Genomic DNA, 17,693 nt, shown 5'->3' on the forward strand with positions numbered 1-17,693 from the left:
TGTTCTGGAGGCAACCTTTCACTCTGGATAAATCAAAGTTAAGAGAACTGTGCGCCAGCTATCAATGAGTTAAAATTAGAGGCATGATTGTAGTTCAGAAAATCCAGTAGTTCCAGAGAACAAGAATTGGTTAAAGAGGAGTGTCTGGTATTTAATTGCACCATACTTTGCTGAACACTTATGCATTAGTCAATATGAATGCTGACCATTATCTCCTTAGGGAGATATGTAGGTATGGATAATTCTGTTTAACTAAAAATCCTGGTAATATCCTCTCTCCTGGGACCATGGTTCAGGTTATGTCCCCAGCCATTTGCCTGACCCTGAAGAAAGGGGCATTTGCAGCTAAAATGACATTTAAACTATTAAGTGTGATTACCCTCTCATTGTCAGTAGCTACAAGCTCAATACATTTGCAGAAGGGGTCATTGTACAGAAGTAGCATCACTTCAAAGAAGTGATACTTCACTGCCCTGCATTGCAATTAATGGGGCAGGGTGAAGAGATGGCTAAGCACTGAATGATTAGTACCTTGTCAGTGTGTATTCAACATATACTATGCTGTGCTCTTAATGTGTACACTTAATAGAGAACATATAGGGGAAGAACTGGAATGGACTCTTGCCATTTTATTATTTAATACCCTAGTACTATGAACTGCTTGGCCGAAGCAGTGCAGATCAGAATAGTCACATTAGCAATAGGTCTGTACGTTCTCAGATTATGCTTTCTACATCCTTTCTTGGACACAATTTAGAAATAGGTATAAGGTCTTGCAAATCTAGCAACTTTACATCTTGATTATTTATATTTCTTGTTTTATTAAAGCTCTTATTGACATTGATTGCTATAATTAAATCTAAAAAAAAGGTTAAATGTTGATCTCATAGTTTTGAAAAAAAATCATAAAAAAATCAGTTCCCACTGGTTCAAATTTTATTGCAAACAAGATAAATGCTTTTCAGTGGTTCGTAGCACAGCCATGTTAAGTCGAATTAAACTATATGTCATCTATAACATTGTACTGGAAGGCAAAGATCTGAAGTTGGTCCTGTGCTATTTTAAAAGTACATAGTATTGTTACAATTAAGTGGCCTTTATATTAAAGCCTGAAGATTTTGGCAGGAACATGCAGTGTCTGGACTATGCAAAGGACTTGCTTTAAATCTATGGGTAAGTATTGAATGCAGAAGAGGAAGGTGTGTCAGGAAGCACAGTAAAATTGTCAGCTTTTCTGAAGGTACAGTCGCCTTGGTTACGCCTCAGTGGTCATGAAACGGAGTCTGCAAAAGCTGAAGGACTCAGCTCTTGAAAGCCTCATCAGGACTTGTCATCGCTCTAATGAATATCATTTAAATTGCTTTGTATATTGGAGGAGTTTGGATGTCGATTTAATTTGCGCATGTGTTTGAGTTCTTCTGCTTGGCTAGGCTAACAGAGAGTAACAGTCTAATGAAAAGTGAGTTGGTGACAGTGTGATGAGCCAGATCCCAATCAGACTTCTTTGAAAGGTTATTTTGACAGAGTGTAGAAGTCAAGAAAGTAGAATTAAAAGAGGATGCATTGATTTCTTGTGTTTCCCCCATTTTTCTCTGTTAACTTTTCCCCCCAATCCATGTGAAATTAAGACCTGTTTTAATTTTCATAATTTCCAGTGTTTTCACTGTATCAACTTAATTTTGTGATTGTGATCAAGCACACATTGAGGTAATTATTTAACAATATTAAAATCAAAAGTGGCCCCTCAAACTAATGATGTGACTTTCCTAAATATTCCACTCACAGCAACACATGGTTTGAATTCTTTGGTCTCAGCATGATATTTTATTGAAAATGTTTAGAGCAGACTAATGAGATGGTTTGCCATTTAGCTGGTAGCAGAAATGTCTAAAGAATAGATTCATTGTTTTCATATTATAAATAGATGTATATAAACAGACATAAATATATAAACGTCTTCAGCCTATATATTGCCTATGCTGTAGTCTCTTTCTCCTATTCATGCTCCTTTTATATTTGTGCATGTGCATACTTATATTTTTAAAGTAACTCTGCCAAATATGTAACCCAGCTATAATATGTAAGAATACGGTTATTCTTTGTATGTTTAAAAATCTGTCCTCAATATGATGTCTTCTTGAATGTCATTATAGACAGCTCACAGTGCATCATGACAGAAAGCTGCACAGTGTTAATTGGACATGAGACGATAGAATGGGAGCATTTGAAATGTAAGGCTGATTAGCTCACATTTTGTTTTCTATAGATTTAAATTGCTAAAATTAAAACTTAAAGAATAAAAACTTGACATTTTTACGAACTAGAAATCAAATGGAACATTCAAACCAGAAGGAAAAAAATCATGTTGAATTGAATTTTATTTTTGCAAAGATGCTTTCCAGCAATTGTTGATATTATGGTGCATTAAGTAAGACCCGTGGTCTTTTCAGCACTTAGCACAAGTTCTGTTTTTAATTTCACTGAAACAGGTAAAAGTTCACAGACTAAACTTGCCTTTGTGATATATTTTGAGTATCTTCTAGATGACCGGTTGGGCAAAAAAACAGATTTTGTAATGCAAGTTGCTAATAACTTTTGACTTCTGGTGTTCCAAATTTAGAGCTCTTCTTTGGCTTGTTATTCTAACTATCAAACAAATAAAAGAAATGCCAAACTTTTTGGGATAAACTTATTCATAGTTTATGATATTATGAAGCAGTTATTTTGTTGAGGAGTATTTATGTACAATAACCAGGAACATGTTTTTGTTGGCAATAATAAAAAACTCCTGGTACTACATAGCTCAGCAGCATATATCATATTCCTTACTATCTGCAGATCTACAGTTTACCAGTGTTTTAAATAATCATGTTACAATAGGCAGATTAAAATGGACTAGGTAAAAGATTTTTCACAAGTAGCAAAGCAATGGCTGTCTGAGGTTGATCCAATCACAGTTTGATTGGCTGGAGAATTGCTGTGAGCTTAACTAACCTAACTTACAGGTTGAAATGAAGGCAGTCTCTCAGTGCGTAATTAAATGATAAGTTCATATTCAAGGGACAATTGTAAGTTACTGAGACTGTCATAGACAACGCCAAAAATAGTCAGTCTCATGATGAATACCCTTATTAACAGCTACACTGCTCTCTGTTCATTGGATCCAGCCTGGGAATACTATGAGATGAAACCCTGTTTGTAGAGTGTGTCCCTGTAGATCATTTAAAAAGAATCTCAGGAAAGACAAGGCAGAATCTGATCCCTAATCAAAACGTGCATCTTTATAGAATTTGATAAGCATAATATTATAATATAAAACATATTAGCCAGACATTAATTGAATTAATTTAAGCCCAAAAACAATATTATCCACACAAATGCAATCTTTGTATAATAAAAATATAATCTTTATGGTTTACCAGCAATTATGTCTTAACCACATGATTGATGATTCCATAAGGATGTCATTATTCTAATAAATTGTTTTTAAAATACATAGGATATGTCATGGTTTCCTGTAACATTACTTTAAAACATTGGGGTTGAAATTCCAAATATTGCACAGAATTTCCAAGATTAAGATTTCCGACAATCTAAGCTACACAAAAGAATCAAAATGATGAACTGTAACAGGCATATTAGAACTCATACCAATAGCAAATGAATAGTTAGTAATTTTAAGGAAGTCAAAAGTAAGATATTTTAACTCCTTAGCGACCAAAGCTGCCTTTTGATGTCATTGTTGCAGTCCCTGGTGTCAGGAATACATCAACTGAAGTCAGTTATGCAGTGGGTATCGACAGCAACAACGTGACAACCCAATGGGAATCTGTAGTATATGACTTAATACAGAAGTGAGAAAGCTAGGTTCTCTTAGGATATTTGCATGTTGTATGTATGCCTGTGTCCCAGATTTTTCTGATCTATGTTGAAGCAAAATCTTTAACTAAATGCTGGATAAGTATGCTTTTGGACTAGAACATACAATAGAATTCTCCTCAACTTTTCCAAATGGCAAAGGTTTTGTGAAGTTGCATTTAATTTGTTTTCTTTGCGAGTACCTCGTTATCTAGCATTGCTACTGCAACCATCAAATCATCCTCATAATGCTTCAACTATAGCTATAAGGGAGAATGAAACAAATGGATTTAATATAATGGAAGGATTCTTTGTTATAAATTTTGTACATGGTACAACTGCATAAAAATCAGATTTTCATTCATTTTCAACCTGTTTCAAGCTAAGTTTTGATAGTATTAATTCTTATACAGCACCTTGTAGCTGTTATTAATATAGGCTGAACAATGATTACACAAATTGCAAAAAGAAATGATTCATGATATGTAATGTCTCTAGTTGAATATTAACTCTCACCATCTGGTGGAAATCATGGGTGGGATGGTGTAGGGGATATAGATGGTTAGCATAGTTGAAATCAGGCTGGTTGATATAGTCTTGAATCTGGCCCTTCACCATGTTTCCTGCTGTTTGCTGGTTAGCCTCATGCAACTAATTTATCCGGTGTCCTACAGTCTACAAGGAAGAGCTTTTCATGCCTGTTCTACCATTGAATATAATCCTGTATCTTAAGTCCACTTTGCTGGACATGCCCATATCCATTGTTCCCCTTAGAGAATTACAAGGATTTGCCAACCTCTGAGGAAGAAATTCTTGCTCATCTCAGTCTTACGAGGCAACTCCTTATTCTGAGACCATTCCCTGCATCTAGACTCTCCAATCTGAGCAAATAACCTATTGATATGAACCCTGTCAATTCTCCTGTATGTCTCAATGCGATCACCTCACATTTTTTTCTCAATTCAAGAGTTTAAGCCAGTCTTATTGAACTTCACATTTTAGGAAATCCCCCTCAACCCAGCAATCAATCTCATGAAACTATGAAGTGTAAAATAGCCCAGGTGCAGTCTTATCAAAGCTCTGTAAATTGCAGCAAAGATTATTTACTTTAGCAAGCCAATCACCCTCACAATAAGGCCCGGCATATGATAGCCATGACAAATTGGTTTCTGTCCACCATGCTTACTTTCTGCATTTGATGGACTAGAAGACTAAGATCCCTCTGTGCACCAACCTATGGGCAAAGTGGAGGCCCCAAGATGCCTCCTGATCTAAACCTCCATACAACACCTATACATTATGAGCCACTGTCACTACATCTTCCCCATTTATCATAGCATTACCTACTCGGACATACTTTCCTGCTGCCCAGCTGAGCTTCAGATCATAAGGAAGTTGCTGGACATTTGTTTGGGTGCTTAGATTACTGGTCTACTAATTAGGTCTATCCTTTGAAATGATCCAGGCCTGACACCACAAGTATTGGCAACTGAAATGCTCAGTTCACCAGCAGCTGTCCAAGTTGAAATTCCCTTTATCCTGTGGTCTTGCCCAAAATGATGTCTGCTCCCAGGAAATAGCAATTACAATTCCAATAAAATCCAGTACCTTTCACCTTTCAAGTTACAATAACATCAGGGTGTACCCGGTCAAGTATGGCACGTGTTAAATACAAACTGCAGCTCATACTAAGCTACCTACTAATGAATCCCATCCCTTTACCATGCAATAGTCCCTCCTGCACCAGCCTGATACTCTAGCAACGCACTTGATCATCTCCGAGGGAGAGTATCTAATTAGTATCAGCTATGGTGCAGTTTGATGGTGGATTTTCTGAGAAGTGTCAGAACAGCATTGGGATGATCGACCAACCACCTCTGTGCAGAACATGCGATGGTATATTGCTTTTGATTATGTTTTTGGTTCTATAATGCAGTACAAATTTATTGTATTGAATTTGCCTGTTTTACATTGTTAGATTAAACTGAGTCACAACTAGATATAAAATGGCTGTAGATTGCAAAAATGTTAAAGATATGTAGACTTATTTTATACCAGTTTTTTTTGCTCATTCAAGTATGTTCCTGTGTGCAAAATTCCCCAAAACAAGGTATTATTTATTCGACCTGTGGTCGTAGGTAACCGAATTTCCAGCATTGAGATTATGTAACACGTCACCCGAACAAAGATATTGTTCCAATATGAATTAATAATGGCTTTGAAAATCATGTTTCCCCCACCCACTCCCTACGATCTTCCCAAAATTGCAGAGTGGCAAATTGTAAAAGAATTTTTTGCATACAACTCTCAGCACCCCTAATCTCCTGACTTTGCCAAATGGTTCAATTTCCCTGTTTTTTTGGAGTAATTTGACTGACAGCATTTTATAACATCATTTTATTCAAGCGAAGAAAATCATTTTCATTTATTAGAGAGGAGAATTTTCAAGAACCCACTCAAATTTTAAAAAGCTGTCAGGTCTCCAGTGTTCTGATGCAGCAACATTAGTTTGCTTTTTTTTTCAAAGCAAGATACAGAATCGGATCCAGTTGCAGATGGGGTAATGTGTCTCAGATCTTTGTTGCGTGACTGTTAATTATCGAGTGTAAAACCAAACTAATACAAAACACCATCTCCTCAAGGTCATACCTTTATTTACTGACAAATCAAAACAAATTTACAATGCAAATATGTTGAAAAGATTTGTTGTTTATTACAACAGCTATTACTGCGATCATTCCACAATTACTAACTTCCCTTTTCAACACAGAATTGGTTATTTAGTTGCAGATGTGTAATTACCTGCAACTGTAATTGGATCCCTACAGTATGGATTCATACAGAAGATACCACGTAAAGGAAAAGCAACACACATTTCAGAAAAAGTAAACAACACTGGCTTTCAGTTTAAGCAGATTCATCTTCTGTGACAAAGATGAACCAATCTGGTCAAAAAAATTGCACACGGTCAGAATAATAATTCATATAATTTTGTTTTACATATATTCACTATTCATTATAGAGTGTCATAAATCATTATTTATCCAACCGATATGTAGGCCTCCGCTGCATTGCTTCTTTCTGCATGATTTGACCTAGGTCAGAAATCATGCAAAAATAACCTTTAATATGTTCTAAACGACCAGTTTGTAAAATTCAAATTGCACGGACACACATGAAAAAACTGAGAATATTTTTGTAAGTGCAGTAATGTGGAAAGAGCATTTCACAAACTAAATTCAAAATGTGATAGTACAATAAACCCGTGAGCTTAGTCAGGGAAACAGACACAGCTCCATAGCAGCAGCAGCCAGTCTACACAAATAAGCATGTTGCACAATAAATACCAGTCATTGCTTTAATTAGGAATTCAATTGCAGTTGGAAACCACTTGCCTCCAGTGAGATTATACCATTTAACATTTCTATTAACATTTTTAATCGTTCTTCTTCATTTTAATTTACCCTGCTGTGTTTTCATCAACGCAAGTAAAACCTCTTGTTTTCTCTTTTGAAAACGTTAATAGTATGAGCAAATTGCTGTCTGGATTTTGTTTTTAAAAAAAGAGCAGTCATTGATGGAGGTGCACATTGGACTTGTATTTCACATATGCTCATGACGTGGTGGTGCTTTATGCCGAGTTCTGTCACAGGAAGAGACTACCAGGCAGAGAGAAGAAAAAATTCAAGAATGTGCTCCAAGCCCCCTTGAAGAAATGCGACATCCTCACCAACTCCTTGGAATCTCTGGCCTGTGACTGAGTGGGGATGGAGCATTTGGGATGGTAATGAGAACTTCAAGTTTGTTTACATTCACAGATAATTCATCCATAGTAAAAGTCACACGCTGTCACACGCTGTATGAGTTCCTCAGTAGACCACAGCAAGTATACAGCTGGCCTTGGGTTTTATCTCCTCCTGGCATTTCTACTCTGTTTTTTTTAGTTTTCTTAAATTGTTTTTCCAATTTTCTTTTGTGAGTTTTACTAATATCCAGCATGTTATTCTGTGGGACTTCATCCTAAGCTTTAAACCTGCACCATTCTTAAACCTGCTGCCACCTAGAAAGGTCACAAATTCTTAAAATCCATTTTTCAAGAAGTTCTGTGTAAGCAGCAGGAAGAGCAGACCACCTTACAAGATGTCCACCTTTCCACCCATGACTTGCCATATCGGTGGAAGAGTCTGCAGTTACAACAGTCGCCTATAACAGCCACCTCAGAACCTAAAACAAAACAGAGTGGAAGTAAGTCACCCTGAACCCCAAGGGAATGCCTAAGGAAAAGGAGAAGTTAGTACTTCTAACACAGATGTGAAAGAACTCACAATACATTGCAGTAAATAAAATAATGTCCAGCTGTTTTAAAATTTGAATGGACATGCCAGGAAGTTATGAAGAACGTGGTAGAACAATAGGGCCAGAAGAAATCCAAGGGTGACAAAAAAATAGAGTAGTTTGCAAAGGGATTGAAATTTCTGCCTTGGTTACTATCAGCTAACATGAGATTAGAGTGCAGAATTAATGCAACAACTAACTTTAGTGAGCATAAAATTATGGTCTGATTTACTTCTCTGTAGGAATTTATTTTTGTCAGGACAAGTGTTTGTTAAATGAAAATCTGAAATTCAAAACAGAAAATGCTGGAAACACTCAACAGGCCAGGCAGCATCTGTGGAAAGAGAAACAGAGTCAAAATTTCAGATCTAAGGCTCTTTGTCAGAGTGGTTTGGTGGAGTCCAATTGAATTGTGGTGGCCTATTTAGTTGAAAGGCAAGCATATATAACTTTGCAACCCAGCCATCATAGAGTTTCAGATTCTAAGTCTGTACATCATTTTGACTTAGATGCCGACAGATTTGGATTTAGGTTGGAAACAGATGGATGAGGTGCACACCCAATTCTGGCTTTCAGCCTAAAAAAACTTGCCACTGTCCCTGAGCAAATCTGATGTCCAATAGTTGGCTGTCTTTCTGATGCAGTAACAGAAACACTGCTGGACAGTGGGAGAGTTCAGAGGCAGTCAAGATCATTTTTACTTTCTCTTGTCAACCACTAAAACTGACTCAACCATAAAATAACAACTACAAAACAAAATCCCATCTGTTGTTTGTTAGAAAGAAACCTCACTGAAGGCCACAAAGAAAAATGAGACACACCAAACTATCTTCCAGTCTTTTGAAAGGCTGCAAAGCACACAGAATGATGATAAAGGCAGAGATTTTTCCTTTATATATTTAACAAGAGAAATTAATTTGTAGATGTTTATTGAATTTAATGTATTACCAAAAAAAGAAGTTTTTAAGAATTCATGACCTGTCTATAACGCAACAGGTTTAAGAATGATGCAGTTTTAAAGCTTACAATCTATTCTTACAGAATAACATGCTGAATACTAGGAAAACTTATTAAAGCAAACTGAAAAACAACTAAGAAAGCTAAAAAAATAGAAATCTCAGAAGGAAATAAAACCCGAGGACAACAGTAAACTTGCTGTTGTCTAGTGAGGATTTCATACAGTATGTGACAGCATTTGACTGTTACTATGTTTACATTCACAGATAATTCATCCAAACTGAACGTGGTATCAAAGCATTCATATTCATCTGTACACGGCCATTGAGTGTCAGATGGTTTGAGATACCAGCCGAACCATTGTGCTGTTTTTCCCTCTTGGCAACAAGTGTACATAAATTCAAATCAGGCTATTTGCATTGACTGATTCAAATCTTTTTGTTTCACAGTCACCTTTAAACCAGAGTTCAGAGGTGGAAGGTGGAGGTTCAGTTTTCAATGCAAATACACTACAAATAGAAATTTAAATGTGCAGTCTGAATTCTGTGCATGTGGGCATGTTTAAAATAATTTACATGTATATTGTATCTTTCAGGGCTGCAGGGTTCCCCAAAGAGTATCACAGCTGATAATATTTTGGGAGAATTTGAATGTTGCAAAGACTGCATTCATCACAACCACAATGACAAACAGTTGGATGTTAACAGTTAGATGCTGAAGGAGCAATTGATGAAGAGAAGTGGATGGGGTACAGGATTCACCAGGATTCAACATGAAGTGCAAAATCCAGAGAGTTGTTAAGTGCACCTGTCACAGGTCTTTTTCTCTCTTTGTGGGAGACCATGGAGAGGAAAAGAAAATAAATTGGTGGTGAAGGAGAAAATGTTGGAGATCAGCGGATTCGTGGGATGCCCGCCCATCAGAGATGAGGGTTTCTCTGCTACCAGATGGCAGAATTAAATATCATCCACCTACAACACTTACAGTAGTCAATCACGTCGACTTAGTATCAATAACCAGTTCTACCATGTTTTACCATATATAACCATGTTCTACTATTCTGATCTAGAAAAGACTCACTCATATATTTTATCTCCCACAGGGTCTCTACACATGCAGCAGGAGATGGATGAAGTTGCTGAGGACAGTTCTTCAGAAAAGCTAAACCCCTTTGAGTGATCTCTAATCCCATGCAAATGTTCACACTTCGGTGGATCAGACAGACAGCCAGTTTGGTTTCCACCAGTGACTCATGCTTCAAAAATGAGCAAGAGCAGATGGTGAAGTCAAGGTCAAGATTATAGAGGCTGCATTGGAGGAAGCAAGATAACTTGCATTCAAATTAGGAGCAGGAGTAGCCCACTTGACCCCCTTGAGTCTGCTCTGCCATTCAATAAGATAATGACTGAGCTGGCTTTAACCTCAGCTAAATATCCCCACCCACTCACAACAAACTTTCACCCCCTTACTTATTTAGAATCTGTCTACCTATGCCTTAAAATATTCAAAAACCTCTGTTTCCTTGACCCTTTGGCACAACCCTCCTCCCTCCAAATTCTGCAGATGATATATTTCAGGGGAAAGGTCAATAAATAGGATAACTGTGGAGCAATTGCAGAGAATGACCAGTGTATAAGGAGATGATAGAATCCCATACCCCAAGGCTGCAGAGAGAGTGGAGTTCACCTCAAGTTTAAGTTTCAGGCAATTGTAATGTTTTCTTTAAAGCACAGGATGGCCAACTACATAGAACAGCAAATACTGCAATCAAATGGATATACGTGGGCTTTGAACAAGGGCTTGCAGGCTCTGGCCACACTAAGTAGGTTCAACAGTACCCCAGTATCAGCTGTGTTTTACACCCAATTAACCTGAGGTAAGCTCTTCTGCACAGAAAGAACAGTGCAAATGGATTACAAGAGAGAGAATGGCAAAAAAAAAGTCATGGATCTGTGCTTCCCACTCAAAATATTTTTTTTTCATCCATTCTCCCTCTCCCAGAGTCAGTCCCCAAAAGGTTCAATCGTGTCCCCATAGTCAAGTGTCTCTCTGCAGCGGCATAGCTCCAAAAGGTAGAAGACTTCAACCAATTGTGAGTTAGAGTAAGAATGTGAGCAGCCTGCTGTGACCAGGGGTTGCACTCACAAAAACAATAGTAGAAATGGTAACATTTGGGTGATACAATGCATAGGCATTTGGGTCTCTTACACATTGACATATTGTTCAAGGTGTTTTTTTTGCATTTGATGGAGATAAATATCTTTGCCAGCACCATTTTCCATGCTGCCAGTTCTTTGTTGTTCATTAACAGGTGGCCTTTTCGGTTATGTGTTGGTGAATGGGAGGACCAGAATTGATAGCATCAGACTGAGTATGGAAGGGATACTTTGCTGGTTGCAGGATTGCTCTTGTGTTAGTGATATTGGAAGTGAGGAGAGCTGGGAGGAATAAATTTTGGCTTTCACCCGAAGTTTTGTGATGGGCGAATTGCTAATACTTGAGTGAGTCTCACAATAATCAGGACATCATGGGCAGCAACCTGTAGGGCAGGTAATACAGTGCATTCAACACCTTGCCCTCATCACTTTCCTCTTCTTTTTCCTTCTCAGAATCGTTTAAAGAAACTCTACACATGTTTTTCTGCAGGTGCAAACCTCACTGCTGGACAACGATGGGTAGAACACACCAACTGTACATCAGAAAGTGGAAGTACATGAAAACACTGCTGCGTGATCAATGCACATTTTAGCTGGCCACGTTCGTAGCTGATAATGTCCTGCACCTATACAAAAGCAGCCAGATCTACAGACTATTCATTCTGACTGCTATCACAGGTCATCTATCAGTGGTCTTTATCCATTAATGTGCTAATTATTGTGAGGTCCTAAACTTGTCTCTGGTGGAACCCCAGAATGATCCAATGGCAAAAACGTTGAGGGAGGTGATAACATTGACAATGGCTGGGAAAGCAAGACCAGTGGGTCCAATTAACACCAGAGCCTGTACAAGCAGGCTGGAGATAATCTGATCCCCTGCACTTCCTGTGATACTGGTCGGGAGTTTATCTTGTGCTTGGATTCCCCTTATGCTGTGGGTAACTTCCTGCCAGTTGAACCTCTGTTCTTCTCACCTCTCTCTTATGAAGGTACAGATCTGTAACCAGTGGGCTGCTGCTGCTGCTAGGTGTCATCATGTGTGGAATTTAATGGACTTGAGCATTACCAAAGCTGTTCTGATCAAATCTCAGGCAGTATTCAAACCTCCAAAATGCCATCTTCATAGGCAGTCCCTTTAGATCGGAAGTGCTTTAATTCCACTCCAGTTTTGTGGCTTTTGAGATGACTAATGAGGCCAGTATGGGAACTACAGACTTTCGCTGATGAGAGTAACCTCTCATCGAAAGGACCATGAACAAACTGTCTCCTCAAGTTGGGGTTAGCTTCTTTGCAGACTTCCCTGAATTGGCTTCAGTCCCCTTTACTGATTTTGTGTTCTTGCCTTGGTTTCAGTGACAAATTCCTGGAACTGTGTGAAACTCAGAATCAATGATAAGATGAAAGACCTATGTCTGTATCGCTCAAGTTGACCAATTAGTTTTTGTTAATCCTCAACCTACCTACCTTTGTCAAGAAGGGTCTATCACAGTGAATCTCAGAGTTGTGAGTCGACATGTCCTTCCAAAACACTGCCAATTTCAGCTGTTTTCAGCTCCCCTACTTGCTCCCAAATTCACACTTTTCTTGATAATAAAATCCAGCCCAAACTAAGTGAAATCCTAAATTAATTAATAATCAAAGAAGTTCAGAAAAGACCCAAATCCCTTGCTACATATGTTTAAAAGTTAGTGACTGAAGCTTCTATTTTAATGCTTTTGTCTTCAAGTAAAGTCACTCTTTAACCAGTGAAGGAGAGAGAGACCAAAGTGAATCCTAATTTCACTTTAAATCAGGTCATGGTTGACTGTGTCAAAAGCTCGCCTTGGGTCAGCAACAAAAACATTCTCACAAGTTCAGCCTGGGCACCAGTAGCGAGCTATCTATCAAAAACATCAAACAATGATGTACGGGAACAGTGGCAGGTCCTCAAGTGAACTTGGGTCAATGCTATCATTGCTTTTGCCAAATAAAAATCAGGCTGGCAATGACAGCCTTCTTAAGAACTTACATAACAATAGTAATAAGAGTTATGGGTTTATAATCAACATGAAATGTCAGATTCTTAACTATTAATTGTTTTGCTTTGATGGCCAACTTAAAAAACACTAGCTTGTAGTGTTAGGAGAAATGCATTTACAGTTTTCTCTTTTACATAAACAATGAATGATGTACTGCATTGTTCAAAAGCAAACTCTCCATGTGTCTTCAAGAAAGAAATAAAAGTAGGACTCGCACTAACATTGTGCCTTTACACAGCCTCATATCATCCCTAAGCACTTCAGAACCTATAAATGATAGTCAATTTATACACTGTTAGCTCCCACAAACAGTAATGTGATAATGACCAGATTAACTCTTTGCCAAGACTCCAGGAATAGCTCCACTGTTCTCCTTCGAAATAGTGTAATGGGACCTCTTACTATGTTAATTGTGCAGCTAGTTCTGGCTGGATGCAGCAATCATAGAAATAGCAAACAAGGAAAAGTTAGTGCACTGTCCTTTCCTAGTTGAATGGGTTAATCATGTGTCATTGGGTCTGACATTATTGTGAATTCTTCCCGCTGATCTCATACAGAAATTTTGGAAAGAAATGTGCAAGTGTGGAACTTCTGAACTTCTTACTTTTAGCTTCCATAATGAGATTGATGGAGAGAGTGTATACTCAAGTCGTACGGAAAGGAAGATCCTTAGTGTTATTCCTAGTTTGTTCCGAGTTAAATGATCTGAATAACAGTGAAACCTTAACTGTTCATGGATTCAGGAGATGGAAAAATTATCAGCACCAGTTCCCAAACCCTTCTTGGAAAGTACATGCATTAATGAGAGGGAATAAGAAAGGGAACAAGCTGCAATGTCACGAGGATGCTCATTGCCTGTGGACACAAGAAAATCTGGAAAAATAGCTGTAATCATTGTTAATGAACAAATCAGGGTTCCTCTTGACCCTCCTGATGCAAGGTTTTAACCCAAAATGTTGACAACTTCTTCCCCCCCACCTCCACAGATGCTGCCTGACCCACTGAGTTCTTCCAAGTTGTTTGTTGCTCCAGATTCCAACATCTGCAGTCTTGTGTTTTCCTCTTGACATCATTGGCACTACATCTGAAACTCAAACTAATAAAGCATATGGCACAGTCACTCCAAAAAAACTGAGGCTCAGTCATTTCTGTTCACAATACACACACGACTTAAAATACTATTGCGTGCACTCATTTCATGCAGCCGAGGACACACACAAGAATTTAATGTGCCAGTGTCTTGAGGGGCAGTTCATCATCTTTAATGTTACGGGGTGACATTGTGCACCTGCATCCTGTTACACACTTGATTGGGGAGAAGGGGGAAATGATGCCCAGTTTGCCTTTCTCTTGTACAAGCCTCTGAATGGATCAAAATCATTTAAAGGCACTATGGAAGGGCCTAGTTCCAATGGACCCATTGTCAAAGGATTAAGTTGGCACCAGTTCTATGAATGCTTGTTAAGTGGATGGGGCTACATTGGGAAAGTGATACAGTATGCTCATCTATCTTCATGTTTTGCCAGAGATTGGTAAGATCTTGTTTGGACGATAATTACTTGTACTCATCAAACATCGGTTGTACTATTTAAGAGGTGGCAGTGTACATCAAGAACCAGGCCTACAAGTAAGTAAGAAGAGCCATTGCTACTCATTTGTGCTTTTTTGACCCCAGGACAACAGTTACACCTATTTATAATCAATGAACTGAAAATGTAAATCTAGGAGTTAGGTTGCTTCACTATCTGTTAAACTGGGGATTATAAAAGGGGATGAAAAAGAATAGGGAGGCATTGGTTATAAAATATGGCAGAATAATTTGCAATGTGAACTGGAAGACAGCCAACCATCATTATTCTAAAGCAAGAAAGAAAGCTTCAAAACAAAGAATCATCTGGTCACACATCAGATCAGCCTGAACTTTAACAGAAACTTGAAATCCCTTCAGGGCTTTGCATCTGTGTGCTGTCAATACTCAGTTAATTTTACTGTTTCTTTACCACATGTGATAGGGACAGATGTGAACTGAATCAAAGTCAGAATTCAATGTAGGCTCCTTCTGATGTTACACAGGGTAAGATTATTTGGCATTAGTTTTTTTATATGTCTAAGGTATGGCACTTCATGGTTATGGTGATGATTAAGGACAAAACGATATTGCTGTCCGACAGTTTAGTTTGATTATCACAGAATGTGCAAGTGGGAACAAGGAAGTCAGGTGGGAAATCCCTTGTTATAGTTGCCCAATTCATGCAGCTTACAATCTGTCAACTGCCCTTCAATGATCTAGTACAAAACTTGTAAGCACACATTTTAAATATTAACAAGTCAAAGAACACATCATCTGGCAACAGGGTGGTCAGACAGCTTTCAATTTCTGCTTGGCAAGTTCTTTAGCACCGTGCATTTGTATGGGGAAAGTTTGTGTGACCATAGGGAAAGTGCAGTGGACAAATTGGATAGTTCAAAGAAAGAGCTGGTAATGGAACAATGGACTGAGATGAGATCGTTGGTGTTTTTTATTTAGTTCTATGAAAACAACTGAGATTATTCCAAATTTGCTTGTGAAAAATGATTTGTGCACTCTGCCCAGTGGAGCATGTCCAATGGAGATTAGGCTAATTGTAGACTTTAAACAAGTTCTTAAATGGAGAGCTACATGAATTTTCACAGGAAGATGTTTTCAAAGTAAATTTTCCAGTTTTGAGACCAATATTAATGATTTTTTTTTATTGTTGCTGCATTTTCGGTATTTATTTGGCATCAAGGAGTGCCAGCTGAGGTGTGTGGTAGACTGTTGTTAGATGGACTTCTTAAAATTAAGGCAGAGTAATATTTTAGTCAAATTTAATTAGAAATAATGTCATGTTATACTTGCACATGCTGTCCATCTGTCATACTTGAGGTGTCACACATTGAGTTTATACTTTGTTGATTGGTTTAGTCTTTTCTTGCACTAGTTAAACCATTAAGATTTGTCTGTTTGAATGGACTCTGATGAATTCTGGAATTGACATCATTATGAGCTTTCACTATTCTTAAAAATCTTGCATTTTGTATATTTCCTGTCAAATGTGTTCATTGGAAATAATCGTCTTCACATTTATAATGGAACCCACCTGGAAATCTGTCACTTTGTCATTTACCATCCCGCTGCTGGTGATGTCTCACTGTTTCAGTTTTATATCTTCCAACGTTTCACCCTATATTCAAAGAGGAACACTTACCTTCCACTACCTCTCTAACTCTGCTCCCTAATTTGATGTACATTTTGAAACTACCTGTAAATAATAGTACCAAAAAAAACATTCTTCCTAGAAAAAAGGACAGACTATATAATGTAAAAACTGAACAGTTACATCTTATTGCCAGCAGGGTCTTGTGCCAGCTAGCCATGCTTCAGTTGAAGGTGATACTTGGTCCTAGCTGCTTATAGGCTCTGCCATGGGAGACTGGCTATTTATAAGATGAGAACTTTATACTTACACATGCTTTACATCTGTCATACTTGAGGTATCACGCGATGATGTTACACTTTGTTGATTGGCTCAAAGCAAAGCACAGGAAATTAAAACTGATGGGCTATGAAAATTACAAATCAAAAGTATAGAAAGCAGTTGGAAGACTAACAATGAATAAACTACTATGAGCTTATGAAAACAAATCAATTCCAAATGGTTAATCAAAAAAAAATAAAAGAGAAAAAGAATCACTAATCAAAATACATCTTGAAATTTTTGTCTGCCATTTTTTCCTAGTCTCCATACAAAAAGCTCAACTATTATAGAACCATATTTAAATAAAAATATAAAAATACATGTTTTATAAAAATGCATTGAACCTACTTTAATGTCTACTTTTGAACAATTTTATTGATGCTTTAACTGGGAGACCTCAGACTTTCCGAAAAACCAAGGTTTACAGTCAATATGTTTTGCCATATCTATCACTTTGTCAGCTTAGTGGAGCTGTCATCTTCACCCTTGCTTGCAATTCCCAGGATTCTGCTGGTTGAACATATGGAGGATATTTCAGAATCCATCAGTTTGATTATGCTGTTGCAACTGCTCTTGTTCTACCAAGATCTCTGATCACAGAAGATTGAGGACCAGTGACCTTAATTTACAATTCTATTTTAGCAGGCAAATGCAGCATCTTCTCCTCTAGGCCTTAACCCAAACAGTTTTTTCTTGGTGTAGGGAAGTATTTAAGTAGCTTTGGTGTAACAACTAATGCCAGGATGGTGCCTCTTATCCAACTTAGAAAATTTAATGATCAGCACCTTTGCTACTCCTGGCCTATGACAAGTCAAATGTTGCACCTTCCTCACAATCCTTTTGCACAAGGCAAAACGTAGTTGTTACATCTT

Source organism: Pristis pectinata, chromosome 13, assembly GCF_009764475.1.
Source record: "Pristis pectinata isolate sPriPec2 chromosome 13, sPriPec2.1.pri, whole genome shotgun sequence".
In the NCBI taxonomy this organism is placed as follows: Eukaryota; Metazoa; Chordata; class Chondrichthyes; order Rhinopristiformes; family Pristidae; genus Pristis; species Pristis pectinata.